At 48.3% G+C, this 15,520-nt stretch overlaps 1 protein-coding gene across 2 annotated transcripts in view; it reads right to left on the bottom strand.

The window, feature by feature from the left end:
- The window catches only part of deup1 (deuterosome assembly protein 1), a 96,309-nt gene extending 84,674 nt beyond the window's left edge, over positions 1-11,635 (bottom strand). The window contains exon 1 of one of the 2 annotated variants that reach the window (XM_033022425.1): positions 11,531-11,635. The gene's annotated coding sequence lies outside the window, so the exon portion shown is untranslated. Of the gene's footprint in view, positions 1-4,076; positions 4,220-11,530 lie in introns of those variants that run through there. The other variant, XM_033022424.1, reaches the window with a different exon arrangement.
- Between the last annotated feature and the right edge of the window lie 3,885 nt (positions 11,636-15,520).

The raw sequence follows: 15,520 nt of genomic DNA on the forward strand, positions 1-15,520 counted from the left end.
CGAAGGGGGGGGGGGGGGGGGGGGGTGCGTTGGGTGCGACCGCACCCCCCTTTTCTCCCCCCAAGAAAAAATCACCAAAAAAAAATCAACGTTTCCACTTTGGAAATGGCCAGTTCTCTGTTCTCCCGTCGCCGGGCAACAGTGGCTGAATCTGAACCCAACGGCTGTAACCCCAACACCAGATGCCGCTGCAGCAGAGCCCGCTCCCCTCGCCTCCCCCCGCCGCCGGGGCCCAAGCCATCTTCCCCCCCACACCACCCCTGCTGACCCCTGCTGGGCCCACACCTCCCCGCTGGGCTCATCCCACCCCCACTGGGCTCATCCCACCCCCACTGGGCTCATGCCACCCCCGCTGGGCCCACGCCACCCCCGCTGGGCCCACGCCACCCCCGCTGGGCCCACGCCACCCCCGCTGGGCCCACGCCACCCCCGCTGGGCCCACGCCACCTCCGCTGGCCTGTCGCACTGACCTCTGTAGTCATGAAGACCGTTGAAAGGCTTGTGCTTGCCAAGCTGAAAAATATCACAATCTGTGATATCTGTGGATGATGCAGTCAATCTGGGCCTGCACGTCATCCTCCAGCACCTAGACCGCCAGGGAACCTATGCAAGGATTTTGTTTTATTGATTTTAGCTCTGCATTCAACATCATTGTGCCAGAGCTACTACGCTCCAAACTTTCTGCGTTGACTGTGCCTGAACCCCTCTGTCGGTGGATCACCAGCTTTCGGACAGTCAGGAAGCAGCATGTGAGACGGGAAAGCATATCTCGGACCCGCAAACGCTCAGCATAGGAGCACCGCAAGATGCGTACTCTCCCCTCTCCTCTACTCTCGCCACACCAATGACTGCACCTCCACAGACACCTCTGTCAAGCTTCTCAAGTTAGCGGATGACACAACCCTGATTGGACTGATCCAGGATGGGATCTCTGTACTCTTTTCAGTTTAACATCTTTCCTAGAACATGGTGCCCAGAACTGAACACAATATTCTAATGCGGTCTCACCAAAGTCTTATACAACTGCAACATGACCTCCCAACTTCTATACTCAATACTCTGACTGATGAAGGCCAAAGAACCAAAATACTTTTTGACCACCTGATGTACCTGCGACACGACCTTCAAGGAACCATGCAACCGTCAACCATTCCTCTGCCCACCTGGCTAATTGATCCAGATACTGCTGCAATCTTTCACAACCATCTTCACTATCTGCAAAACCACTCGTTTCTGTATCATCAGCAAACTTGCTAATCTTGCCCTGTTCTGTGATGTTTCACAGAGTGCTGGAGTAACTCAGCAGGCCAGGCTGAGTATAGAAGTTGGGAGGTCATGTTGCAGTTGCATAAGAAGTTGGTGAGGCTGCATTCAGAGTATTGTGTTCAGTTCTGGGCACCATGTTATAGGAAATATGTCATCAAACTGGAAAGGGTACAGTGAAGATTTATGAGGATGTTGCCAGGACTAGAGAGCCAGAGCTATAGGGAGAGGTCGAGTAGGCTGGGACTCATGGAGCACAGGAGGATGAGGGATGATCAAATAGAGGTGTATAAAATCATGATTTGAATAGATATGGTTGAGTCTTTTGCCCAAAGTAAGTGAATCGAGGAGCAGAGGACATAAGTTTAAGGTGAAGGGCAAAAGATTTAATAGGAATCTGTGGGATATGTTTTTCACACAAAGGGTGGTAGGTGTATGGAACAAGCTGCCAGAGGAGGTAGTTGAGGCAGGGACTATCGCAACATTTAAGAAACAGTTATACAGGTACATGGATAGGACAGGTTCGGAGCGATATGGATCAAACATGGGCAGGTGGGACTAGTGCAGATGGGGCATGCTGGGCCGAAGGGCCTGTTTCCACACTGTATCACTCTATGACTATCTATCTTTCCCTCTCAAACCCATTCTCCTGCCTTCTCCCCATTACCTCTGACACCCGTATCAATCAAGAATCTATCAATCTCCTCCTGAAAAATGTCCATTGACGACCTCCACAGCTGTCTGTGGCAATGAATTCCACAGTTCACCACCCTCTGACTTAAGAAATTCCTGCTCATCTCCTTCCTAAAGGAATGTCTTTTAATTCTGAGGCTGTGGCCACTGGTCCTAGACTCTCCCACGAGTGGAAACAGACTCTCCAAATCCACTCCATCCAGGTTTTACCAGGCGTGGACAGACGGCAACAGCTTCACACCGTGTCCCAAAGCTTGTGTCCTGTCCTGCATCACCCAAGGCAGCAGAGATGTTATAGGAGAGGGCAAACACCGTATCAAAGTAGCTCACGATGGTTTGGGTAACATTCAGGAATGTCTATGCATGTCACATCATGAATATTACTGAAGAACGGTCTTGACCCGAAATATAATCTATACCATTTCTCCAGAGATGCTGCCTGACCCACTGAGTTACTCCAGCACTTTGTGACTATTTTCCCTTCACCCATCTGCCCAAGCCCACTCTCCCCCCTCCTTTCCTATGTTCCTTTCCACCCATTAACCTCTATCTGCCTTTACATTTCACTCCTCTTTCAAATCTGCTCTACTTATCTACATGCATTTTTCTTCTTCACTTTTCAGTCATAGAATGATGCAGTGTGGGAACAGGCCCTTCAGCCCAACTTGCCCACACCGACCAACATGTCCCATCTAAACTAGTCCCACTCACACGCGTCTGGCCCATATCGATCTAAATCTGTCCTATCCATGTAGGTGTCCAAATGTCTCTTAAACAGTAGGATAGTCCCAGCCTTAACTACCTCCTCTGGCAGCTCGTTACATACACCCAGCACCCTTTGTGTGAAAAAGCTACCTCTCAGGTTCCTGTTAATTTCTGAAGTATTGGTCATAAATTTGGTGCAAAAATGCTCCAAAATAAGGCTCAGAATGCATCAGAGAGCATCTAAAAACCCTGGCATTGAGGGACTTCACTCTTCACGCACGTGATGTGCGCAGCGCGCACATTATTTCACAGTAAGTTTTTTGTAATCCTGTCATGCCACCCCCCTTTTTGAAAAGCTTCGTACGGGCCTGGACAGTTAGGAATGACACATCAAACATTAAAAATAAAACATTATTGATTAAACATGTGAATTAAATAAAATGCCAGAGCAAAAGGAGGCTACAGATTTTTGGTTATTGAGTAGAGCTACTACTCATGGAAAAAAGCTGTTTTTATGTCTGGCTGTGGCAGTTCCAGAGGGATGTCATTCAAAGTGTTTGTGGCCAGGGACACTCGCTTCCTGGCCCTTGCAGTGTACAGTTAGTTCATCAATGGAGGGAAGGGTGCAGTCAATAACCTTCTCAGCTGATCGGACGATTCGCTGCAGCCCTCAGGTGTAACAAATAATAGCAAAAAATAGCAAATAGCTGTGGCAAAACAGCAAAAAAAATAATAGCTGCAAACGATTGTTCTTTACACTAGCGGGAATTTTGCAAATCAGTAGTAAATAGCAAATAATAGGAAACAGTAAAAAAAATAAATCACAAAATACTTAATTATCTAAAACATTTTGAAGTTCTAAAATGCTGAAATCTATTATAAAATACATTGTTTACCAAAAAAAATTTCAATAAGGTAATTCTGGAACGATTTATCTCACAGTACGGACCGTGCCTTTCAGGTTTAAGAACTTAAAGGTTACTGCAGATTATCTTGTAAAATACACACCAAGCTGACTTGGAAATAAACGGCTGACCCGTCGACCCGAAACGCCACCCATTCCTTCTCTCCGGAGATGTTACCTGTTCCGCTGAGTTACACCAGGTCTTTATATCTATCTTCGGTTTAAACCAAAGATCCTATAAGATCTTTGGTTTAAACCAGCATCTACACTTCCATCTTACACCCTTCATACCCGCTGGCTATCCCGAAACTCCGTGCGCAATAGTACCTTCAGGAGGGCTCCAGCGGTTCAAGGCAGTAGTTCACTAAGCAAAGCGCAATTAGGAGTGGGTAGTACCAAATACTGCGCTTCCCAGCGAACCCCGAATGCCGAAAGTGAATTAAAAATAGCAAAACTATAAATTACATCACTCGCCACAACGTCGTCTTTGAAAACTCATACTTCAATTTACCTTCCATTAATCTTTCTGATCCAGGAGAAACGTTTTCCGTTTTACTGGGATTAAAATATCAACAGCCCATACTAATTCAATTTACGTAGATGCATCAATCAAAACAAATCCTTGTTTCCTTTTATAATATTTTGCTCCTGCTTATAACCTTAGACACTTCATTTAAAACGTGCCACCAGCCAGTGTTGCTATTTGCTGCCGCTGTTGGGATGTCATTTCGCGCTGTTGCGCTCGATTGGCGCTTTAATTCTGCGGGTTAATTTACGTGCTGCTCTGTAACCTCAAGTGGCGCTAAAATCAATCCCGGGATTTTGGTGCGATATCCCGCGTTCAGCATACATAACTGCAGTATCCAAACACTGTTGCATACACATGCTCGGCCCTCCATTTACGCTTTAAGAACTTGTAAGACTGAATTAAATTTCTCCAACTGAGTAATTACTTTATTACGGGTTAAATATATGGTTTCATAATAAACTGACAATTTAAAGATACCTTCCCAATTTCAGAACAATACAGAACCGTATAAAACTGCAATCGATTGTTGAAATGCTTATCTTATCTAAAACGAGACAGGAGTCTACGAGTAGAAACAAAGAACTGCAGATGCAAGTTAATACACAAGTGGACACAACATGCTGGAGTAACTCAGCGGGCCAGGCAGCATCTCTGGAGAACATGGATAGGTGATGTTCCATGCCATTGTTGATAATCACTGTCCGGAACTTTCAGGTCAGAATGGAATAAAGCACCCTCCCTCCACACCATCATCAGATGTAGCAAGTATAGGCTATGCATAAATGGTCACTTAAAAATAATTGTATCTTCATCTTAAAATATTTACACATGTACATATTAGGTCAACATTTATATATTTTTTCTCTCTTGTTGAGATCATGCTGCAATTACCCCTTTCAGCCAGCAGATGTCCACCTATATCACAAGAAGAAAACGGAACACAATCAAGCCAAACAGGAAAAAAATGACGAATTGCACCACCTGAGAGAGAATCTGAGAAGAAACCTAGTCAAATGGCCAAAAATATGTTTGTTATTGTTTGAAATACATAAAAAATAAATGGTATATCTATAGTACACTTCAAGGTAGCAGGGTGTTCGTCACTGCTGTAGATAGCAAGTTCGGCAGATGATTTCTCACAAGCAACAATAAGTGCCACCTGTTGAGGCATAGAATAGAACACCAGGAAGAATCCCCCTCCTCTCCTTCAAAATTATGCAATTTTTTTAACATGTACATTAAAGAAGGCAGGCACCTGAGTGCAGGAGTTTGAGGTGGGACCTTGTAGAGGTATTTAAAATCATGAGGGGTATGGATGAGGTGGATGGTCACAGACGTTTTCCCATCGTATTGGAGTCTAAAACTAGAGGACATGGATTTACGATGAGAGGAGAAATGTATAAATGGGACCCGAGGAGCAACTTTTTCACACACAGATAGGTGAATAAATGGAAGGAGCTACCAGAGGAAGCTGTGCAGGTGGGTATAACTACAATGTTTAAAAGACATTTGGACAGGTATATAGATAGAACAGCTTTAGAGGGATATAAGCCAAACACCAGCAAATAGCACTAGTTTAGATCGACAGCTTGGTCAGCATGGATCAGTCAGGCCAAAGGGTCTTTTTCTGTGCTGTACTAATTTTTAACACCATGCTTCCTTTCTAAGAAAATAATTAAGCACAATCTGTAGATATCAAATAATCACATAAAATCCATTGTGAACCACACTGTGTCTTTAGTATTCTGATTAGCATATCAATAAATCTCGCAGAGAAGGTTCTTCAATGCTTCTACTTCCTTACAAGGTTGAGAAGATTCAGCATGTCGCCGAATACTTGTATAGGGGTACAGCAGAGAGCATATTGACTAGTTGGATAATGCCTGGTTGAACACCCAGGAAAGAAGAAGGTTGCAAAAAGTGGTCGCCACTACCGGGTCCATCACGATTATTGACCTCCCCACCATTGAAAAGGATCTACAGTACAGGAAGCGCAGCCTCTAAAAGGCAGTTAATATCATCAAAGACCCACGCTCTCATCTCACTGCTACCAGTGGGGAGAAGGTACAGCAGCCTGTAAATGTGACCTCCAGGTTCAAGAACAGGTTCCCAGCAACCACTAGGTTCTTAGTTTTAGATACACAGCGCAGAAACAGGCTCTTCGGCCCACCGAGTCCACACCGACCAGCGATGCCCACACATTAACACTAAACTGCACACACTAGGGACAATTTTGCACTGATACCAAGCCAATTAACCTACAAACCTGTATGTTTTTGGAATGTGGGAGGAAACCGAAGATCTTGGAAAAAAAACCCATGCAGGTCACAGGGAGAACGTACAAACTGTACAGACAGCACCCTTGGTCGAAACCCGGGTCTCTGGCGCTGCAAGTGCTGTAAGGCAGCAACTCTACCACTGCCCACCATGCCGCCACTTAAAGCACTGCACAATCCTACTTGAGCAACAAGGATCAACTATGTACTGCTGTTTTGGTTGCACTAAGTACTTTGGTATTGCACTTTTATTTATTCCCACTAGTTGATCCACGCATTTCTTAAGGACATGCTCAGGAAGTCCGTCCCCCGGGCCAGTTGCTTTCCGTGGGTCTATCATCAGGAAGGCTGATCTAACCTGCAACCATGACCCTGGGAAAAGGCATACATTCCATTGCCCCATTGGCCTTCTGCTCAAAGTTCATCAGTGAGGACCACACTATCACCAGCGACGTTGCCTGACTTTGGTTTGCAGCCAGTCATAGTATGCACAGGCCCGTATGAAGCTTTTCAAAAAGGGGGGTGGCATGACAGGATTACAAAAAATTTAATGTGAAATAATGTGCGCTCTGCGCACATCACGAGCGCGGAGCGTGAAGTTCCTCGATGCCAGGGTCCAGGGCCCGCTTAAGGGCCCTGGAAGCTCAGGGGCTTTAGATGCTCTCTGATCCATTCTGAGCCTTATTTTGGAGCATTGTTGCACCAAATATATGACCAATATTTCAGAAATTAACAGGAATCTGAGATGTAGCTTTTTCACACAAAGGGTGCTGGGTGTATGTAACGAGCTGCCAGAGGAGGTAGTTAAGACTGGGACTATCCTAATGTTTAAGAGACATTTGGACACGTACATGGAAAGGACAGGTTTAGATGGATATGGGCTGTGAATGGGACAAATGTAGATGGGACATGTCGGTCGGTGTGGGCAAGTTGGGCTGAAGGGCCTGTTTCCACACTGCATCATTCTATGACTAAAAAGTGAAGAAGAAAAATGCATGTAGATAAGTAGAGCAGATTTGAAAGAGGAGTGAAATGTAAAGGCAGAGAGAGGTTTATGGGTGGAAAGGAACATAGGAAAAGAGGGGGTAGAGTGGGCTTGGGCAGATGGGTGAAGGGAAAATAGTCACAAAGTGCTGGAGTAACTCAGTAGGTCAGGCAGCATCTGTGGAGAACATAGATAGGTGACATATCACAGAGTGCTGGAGTAACTCAGTGAATCAGGCAGCATCTGTGGAGAACATGATTAGGTGATATGTCACAGAGTGCTGGAGTAACTCAGTGGGTCAGGCAGCATCTCTGGAGAAAAGGTATAGATTATAGTTCGGGTCAAGACCGTTCTTCAGTAATATTCATGATGTGCCATGCATAGACATTCCTGAATGTTACCCAAACCATCATGAGCTACTTTGTTACGGTGCTTGCCCTCTCCTATAAAATCTCTGCTGCCTTGGGTGATGCAGGACAGTACACAAGCTTTGGGACATGGTGTGAAGCTGTTGCCGTCTGTCCCAGCCTGGTAAAAACCTGAATGGAGTGGATTTGGAGAGGATGTTTCCACTAGTGGGAAAGTCTAGGACCAGTGGCCACAGCCTCAGAATTAAAAGACATTCCTTTAGGAAGAAGATGAGCAGGAATTTCTTAAGTCAGAGGGTGGTGAACTGTGGAATTCATTGCCACAGACAGCTGTGGAGGTCGTCAATGGACATTTTTCATGAGGAGATTGATAGATTCTTGATTGATACGGGTGTCAGAGGTAATGGGGAGAAGGCAGGAGAATGGGTTTGAGAGGGAAAGATAGTCATAGAGTGATACAGTGTGGAAACAGGCCCTTCGACCCAGCATGTCCCATCAGCACTCGTCCCACCTGCCCACGTTTGATCCATATCCCTCCGAACCTGTCCTATCCATGTACCTGTCTAACTGTTTCTTAAATGTTGCGATAGTCCCTGCCTCAACTACCTCCTCTGGCAGCTTGTTCCATACACCTACCACCCTTTGTGTGAAAAACATATCCCACAGATTCCTATTAAATCTTTTGCCCTTCACCTTAAACTTATGTCCTCTGCTCCTCGATTCACTTACTCTGGGCAAAAGACTCAACCATATCTATTCAAATCATGATTTTATACACCTCTATTTGATCATCCCTCATCCTCCTGTGCTCCATGAAATAGTCCCAGCCTACTCAACCTCTCCCTATAGCTCTGGCCCTCTGGTCCTGGCAACATCCTCATAAATCTTCACTGTACCCTTTCCAGTTTGATGACATCTTTCCTGTAACATGATGCCCAGAACTGAACACAATACTCTGAATGCGGCCTCACCAACTTCTTATGCAACTGCAACATGACCTCCCAAATTCTATAGTCAGCCTGACCCGCTGAGTTACTCCAGCACTCTGTGAAACGTCACAGAACAGGGCAAGTTTGCTGATGATACAGAAGTGAGTGGTTTTGCAGATTGTGAAGATGGTTGTGAAAGATTGCAGCAGGATCTGGATCAATTAGCCAGGTGGGCAGAGGAATGGTTGATGGTTGCATGGTTCCTTGAAGGTCGTGTCGCAGGTATATCAGATGGTCAAAAAGTATTTTGGCACTTTGGCCTTCATCAGTCAGAGTATTGAGTATAGAAGTTGGGAGGTCATGTTGCAGTTGTATAAGACGTTGGTGAGACCACATTTAGAATATTGTGTTCAGTTCTGGGCACCATGTTATAGGAAAGATGTCAAACTGAAAAGAGTACAGAGATCCCCATCCTGGATCAGTCCAATCAGGGTTGTGTCATCTGCAAACTTGAGTAGCTTGACAGAGGTGTCTGTGGAGGTGCAGTCATTGGGTGTGAAGTGATGATTGGAGTGGGGTGGGTGTAGAAGGGCCCAGTCTTTGCAGAGTGAGGTCAGGCTGTGAGTGGGTGTGAAGTGTTGGTTGGGGTGGGAAAGGGTCCACTCTTTTCATACTGGAGTCTTGCCTTAAGTAGGTGTGAAGTGGTGAATGGGAAGGAGAGGGTGCAGGGTCTATTCTTTGCAGACTGGTGTCTGGCTGTGTTTGTTGGGGAAGGGGTACCAGGGTTACGTTTCTGATTTTCAAGCCTGCAGTAAAAGTCATTCAGGTCGTTCGTCAGCTGACGATTGTCCAAAGAGTGGGGGCTTTCCTCTTATAGCTGGTGATTTCTTGCATGCCCTTCCAAACTGAAGAAGAGTCATTAGCTGAGAACTTGCTCCTCAACTTCTCAGAGTACCTTTCCTTGGCAGCTCTGATTCCTCTTCTCAGCTCTTTATTGATTAGGCTATCTTTTAACTATTTTACGATTAGGCTATCGGCTTGACGCATATTTGCCCCCAGCCCTCCCCCCCCCCCCCTCCCCCCGATCTCAAAATGGAAATGTTACATCTGTATATAATGATCCCATTAAAATGTGTATTTATGTCACAAACTATGGAATTCATATTTTTCAGTATTGTTTTCAAGGAAAAGAAAGCAGTTCCAATTGTTTGATATTATTTGATATTGTTTAATATTATTCATATGGAGGAGAAAATATAATAGCTCTAAAACCTACCTTAATTTTGCAATTTCACTCAATGTAATCCCCCTTTCCCTCTCCCCTACCCCATCTCTCTCCTCTCCCTTCCCCTCTCTCTCTCTCCCCCTCCCCCTCTCACATCCCCCTCTCTTTCTTGCGGGGGGGCGAAGATGAAGGTGGCGCGCCCAGCGGGCGGGGGGGATGAAGATGGTGTGGGCCCAGTGGGGGTGGCGGGGGCCCAGCGGGTGTCAGTGGGGGCGGCGTGGGCCCAGCAGTGGTAGCGTGGGCCCAGCGGGGGTCAGCAGGGGTGGCGTGGACCCAGCGAGGGTGGCGTGGACCCAGCGGGGGTCAGCGAGGATGGCGTGGACCCAGCGGGGGTGGCGTGGGCCCAGCAGGGTCAGCGAGGGTGGCGTGGGCCCAGCGGGGGTGGTGTGGGCCCAGCAGGGTTCAGCGAGGGTGGCGTGGACCCAGCAGGGGTCAGCAGGGGTGGTGTGGGCCCAGCGGGGGTGGCGTGGGCCCAGCTGAGGTGGCGTGAGCCCAGCGGGGGTGGCGTGAGCCCAGCGGGGGTGGCGTGGGCCCTGTGGGGGTGGCGTGGGCCCAGCGCGGGTCAGCAGGGGTGGTGTGGGGGGGAAGATGGCTTGGGCACCGGCGGTGGGGGGAGGCGAGGGGAGCGGGCTCTGCCGCAGCGGCGTCTGGTGTTGGGGTTACAGCCGTTGGGTTCAGATTCAGCCACTCCTGCCCGGGGACGGGAAAACAGAGACCTGGCCGTTTCCAAAGTGGAAACGTTGATTTTATTTCCATTTTTTTTTTTTTTGGTGACTTTTTTCTTATGGGAAAAAAAAGGGGGGTGCGGTCACACCCAATGCACCCCCCCTTCGAACGGCCATGATGCAGGCCTTGCCACACTGCGGGTGTCCGAATGATTATACTGGGACTCAAGTTGGTCCCGGTATTATTGCTTGCCACTCTACGTGACTTTGCAAAGATCATAGCGAGTCTCTGGTAAGACGAGGCCGATTCGAGAGCTCCATGACGTGGAGAGAGTTTCAACCGCTCTGTCGCGGGAGTTTCGATCACTCCGACGGGGACTTCGATCAGCAGCCCAGACTGCTGATGGTTTGATGGTTTGAGTGCCATCAGCAGTCAGAAGATTGAACTGTATTGCCTTCCATCACAGTGAGGAATGTGGAATCCACAGCATTGAATGTTTATGTTAACTTGTATGTGGTTGTGTGTCTTGTTGCTTTTCACTTAACTCAAAGTTCACGGTATGTTAATTGGTACATGAAACTGAACTTGAACATGGAAGCAAAGATACTAGAGGAACTCCTCTAGTATCTTTGCATGGAAGGTCCTTTAAGTCCCGCCCACGTGTCTGTATAAGCCCCGCTCCCAGGCCGGTCTAAGCCCCGCCCCCAGGCCTGTCCAAGCCACGCCCCCAGGCAGGTCCAAGCCCCGCCCCCAGGCCGGTCCAAGCCACGCCCCCAGTAAATGATTGATGCCCCGCCCCCAGGGCAGTTGTAAACCCACACCCGGCCGATTCAAGTTCCGCCCCAGGCCGTTCCCTTCCCTCAGCCGAATAAACCTCTCCATCACATCTTGCAAGCTTTTATAATTTGAATAGCGGGTCGTACTCACAATCTGCCTCTCACACTCCCGGGACGCGTGGCCGCGGACACATGGCTGCGGGCGCTTCAGACGGCGGGACATTTTAAACCGGTCCGCGCGGACCCACGTGACCGGCCGACGGTTGGCCTGCGGCGGCGCGCGGCGCTGAGCCGGCACTGACTGGGTCGGGGCTGGGCTGGAGTGTTGCTGCCCTTGTGCGGCACACAGACGGAGGGTGCCCCGTGGAGGAGGGTGCCCGCCCTGAGAAAGGAGGGTGCCCCGTGGAGGAGGGTAGCCTGGGGGAGGGAGGGTGCCCGCCCTGAGAAAGGGGGGTGCCCTGGGGAGAGGAGTGAGGTTGTCCTGTGAAGGAATGGTGCCCGTGTATTGAGGATGCCCTGAGGAGGAGGGAGGATGCCCATCCTGCAAAAGGAATGTACCCCGGGGAGGGGGTGCCCTGGGGAGGGAAGGTGCCCCGAGGAAGAGGGTGCCCTGAGAAAGGAGGGTGCTGTAGGAATTGAGGGTGTTCCTGGGGAGGGAAGGTGCCCTGAGGAAGGAGAGTGTCCTGGGACAGAGTGCGCCGTGAGGAAAAGGATGCTCGGGAAGGGTACTTTGAGGAGTGTGCCTGGGAACAGAGGGTGCCCAGGGAGGGAGGGGGTTTGCCTTGAGTAGGGAGGGTGTCCTGAAGACGAAGTGGTTGCCCGGGGTCGGCGTGCCCTGAGGTGTTGCCTGGTGGTGTTCCCGGGGGCAGATGATGCCCTGATCAGGTCGAAGGTAGACAAAAATGCTGGAGAAACTCAGCGGGTGAGGCAGCATCTATGGAGCGAAGGAAATAGGCGACTTTTCGGGTCGAGACCCTTCTTCAGACTCAAGTCAAGTCAAGTTTTATTCGTCACGCACGTAAAGCGCAGTGAAATGACTGATGTGGGGGTGGGAAGAAGAAAGGAAGAGGCGGAGACAGTGAGCTGTGGGAGAGCTGGGGAGGGGAAAGAAGGAGAAAGCAAGGACTACCTGAAATTGGAGGTCAATGTTCATACCGCTGGGGTGTAAACTACCCAAGTGAAATATGAGGTGCTGCTCCACCAATTTAAGGTGGGCCTTACTCTGGCCATGGAGGAGGCCCAGGACAGAAAGGCCGGATTCAGAATGGGAGGGGGATTTGAAGTGCTGAGTCAACGGGAGATCAGGTTGGTTAATGCGGACTGAGCGGAGGTGTTGGGCGAAGCGCAGACTACTGACCGACATCTACTATAAACCCACTGACTCCCATGGCTATCTGGACTACACTTCTTCCCACCCTGCTTCCTGTAAGGACTCCATCCCCTACTCCCAACTCCTCCGTCTACGCTGCATCTGCACCCAGGATGAGGTGTTCCAAACCAGGGCATTGGAGATGGCCTGATTCTTTAGGGGTTCCCCTCTTCGACTGTAGATGAGGCTCTCACCAGGGTCTCTTCTATACCCCGTAACTCTGTTCTCACTCCCCATCCCCCCACTCGTAACAAGGACAAAGTCCCCCTTGTCCTCACCTTCCACCCTACCAGCCATCACATACAACAAATAATCCTCCGACATTTTCGCCACCTCCAAAGGGATCCCACCACTGGCCACATCTTCCCATCTCCTCCACTTTCGGCTTTCCACAGAGACCGCTCCCTCCATAACTCCCTGGTCAATTCCTCCCAAACCACCCCCTCTCCTGGCACTTTCCCTTGCAACCGCAGGGAATGCTTGGAGCAAGGACCCAAGCAGTCTTTCCAGGTGCTGCAGAGGTTCACCTGCACCTCCTCCAACCTCATCTATTACATCCGCTGCTCTAGGTGTCAGCTGCTCTACATCGGTGAGATCAAGCGTAGGCTTGGCGATCGCTTCGCCCAACACCTCCGCTCAGTTCGCAATAACCAATCAGATCTCCCGGTGGCTCAGCACCAACTCCCCCTCCCATTCCGAATCTGACCTTTCTGTCTTGGGCCTCCTCCATGGCCAGAGTGAGGACCACCATAAATTGGAGGAGCAACACCTCATATTTATCATATTTCGCTTGGGTAGTTTACACCCCAGCTGTATGAACATTGATTTCTCCAATTTCAGGTAATCCTTGCTTTCTCCTTCTTTCCCCTTCCGAGCTCTCCCACAGCCCACTGTCCCCGCCTCTTCCTTTCTTCTTCCCACCCCACATCAGTCTGAAGAAGGGTCTCGTCCCGAAACGTCGCCTATTTCCTTCGCTCCATAGATGCTGCCTCACCCGCTGAGTTTCTCCAGCAGTTTTGTCTACCTTCAATTTTCCAGCATCTGCAGTTCCTTCTTAAACAATGTTATCAGGTCCCTATGGATGCTGCTTGTCTCTCTGCAGCATTTCCGTTTTTATTTTTATTTTTCAACTTCTTCGCTGCTTCCTCTTTTGAATGCAGGTTTTGAGATAGATATTAGACAGATATTAAGCATTTGAATTTTAACCCTTTACATCTTGGACTTCTCAAAGCACAACTGTGAATTGTTCTCAGGAAGGGAGAACGATCAAATGGATTTAAGATCTTGAGAGACACAAAAGGCTGTAGATGTTGAAATCCCAAACAATTGTTGAGCAGCAAATGATAGTTCGGCATAAGATAATGCCACAAGGATCTCCTGCCATGATGTTCTAGGACTGAGATGATAGATCTCCAACAATCACAACCATCTTTATGCAAGCAATGATTCCAACCATTGAATGCAATGTCCAGACCTAGAAGTTAATTGCTTCTCTTTCCACAGATATGTCTGATCTAAGTTTTTCTAGCAATTTCTGTTTTGTATTTTAAATTATTGAGTATGTACCACTTGATGGTGCTGTCAATGACCGATTACATTGCTTTGTTAAGGTCGTGATTAGAGATAGTGTAATGCAGTGTGAAGAATTTATTGCAGAAAGAAAATCAGAACAAAAACATCTACCAACCTTTCAAATTATAGTTCAAGGCCACTCTTGATATTGGACAAGTCAGCACATTAGTTCTGAGTGCAAATGGAAAATAAATTACAACATTTTTGAGTAATTTGAAATTTATTTGATTTAGTTTTAAATTGCTGAATGAATAAGTATGCTGGAAATATTTCTCCGTTGTTTTATGTAAGAAGGAACTGCAGATGGTGGTTTAAACTGAAGATAGACACAAAAAGCTGGAGGAACTCAGCGGGACACGCAGCATTTCTGGAGAGAAGGAATGGGTGACATTTCGGGTCGAGACCCTTCTTCCTTTATTTTAGTCTAGAATGAATATAATAAAATTTGTTTTTCCATTTATCCACAGGGAGACAGTATAGTCCATCGTATAAAAATGGAATTGCGCAACTTTTTTTCATTTTAAATGATCGTTGCAATGTATATATCTATTATATCATTCATATCTATTACTAGACTAAGTGGGACCCGTTGGGTCCCATGTTCACAGGGGAGGGCAGGCCCCCAACACAATATTCCACCTCTCCACCAATTCCAATATTGGTGGACAGTGGTGGGGGGGGGGGGGCTGGCTTTCCGGAGCGCTTGTTTCCAGAGGGCTAGTATGGACATTGTGGGCCGAATGGATTCTTGGGCTGGCAGCTCAGTCACTCGGGCATGGTGGGCTGGCAGCTCAGGACTGGTGGGCTGGCAGCTCAGTCACTCAGGCCTGGCGGGCTGGCAGCTCAGTCACTCAGGCCTGGCGGGCTGGCAGCTCAGTCACTCAGGCCTGGTGGGCTGGCAGCTCAGTCACTCAGGCCTGGTGGGCTGGCAGCTCAGAAACTGCCAGTAATTCTGCCCAAAACACGGGAGACACTGAGAGAGACCGGGGAGAGGGTGGATAATCAATTTTAGACATTTTTCATCTTTTTCTGCAGATCACAGCAATGAAGGAGGAAAGTATCCTGGCCTGGATCTCACAGAGAGCCAATGAAGGGAGGGAGAAAAATACTGGGGTGAGGTTTAATACTTGCAGGGGGATACTTATTGAAGGGCTGAAGGGACTCCTCCTGGGCTAGTACAGGCCTGATGAGCCAAAGGGG

Source organism: Amblyraja radiata, chromosome 6, assembly GCF_010909765.2.
Source record: "Amblyraja radiata isolate CabotCenter1 chromosome 6, sAmbRad1.1.pri, whole genome shotgun sequence".
In the NCBI taxonomy this organism is placed as follows: domain Eukaryota; kingdom Metazoa; phylum Chordata; class Chondrichthyes; order Rajiformes; family Rajidae; genus Amblyraja; species Amblyraja radiata.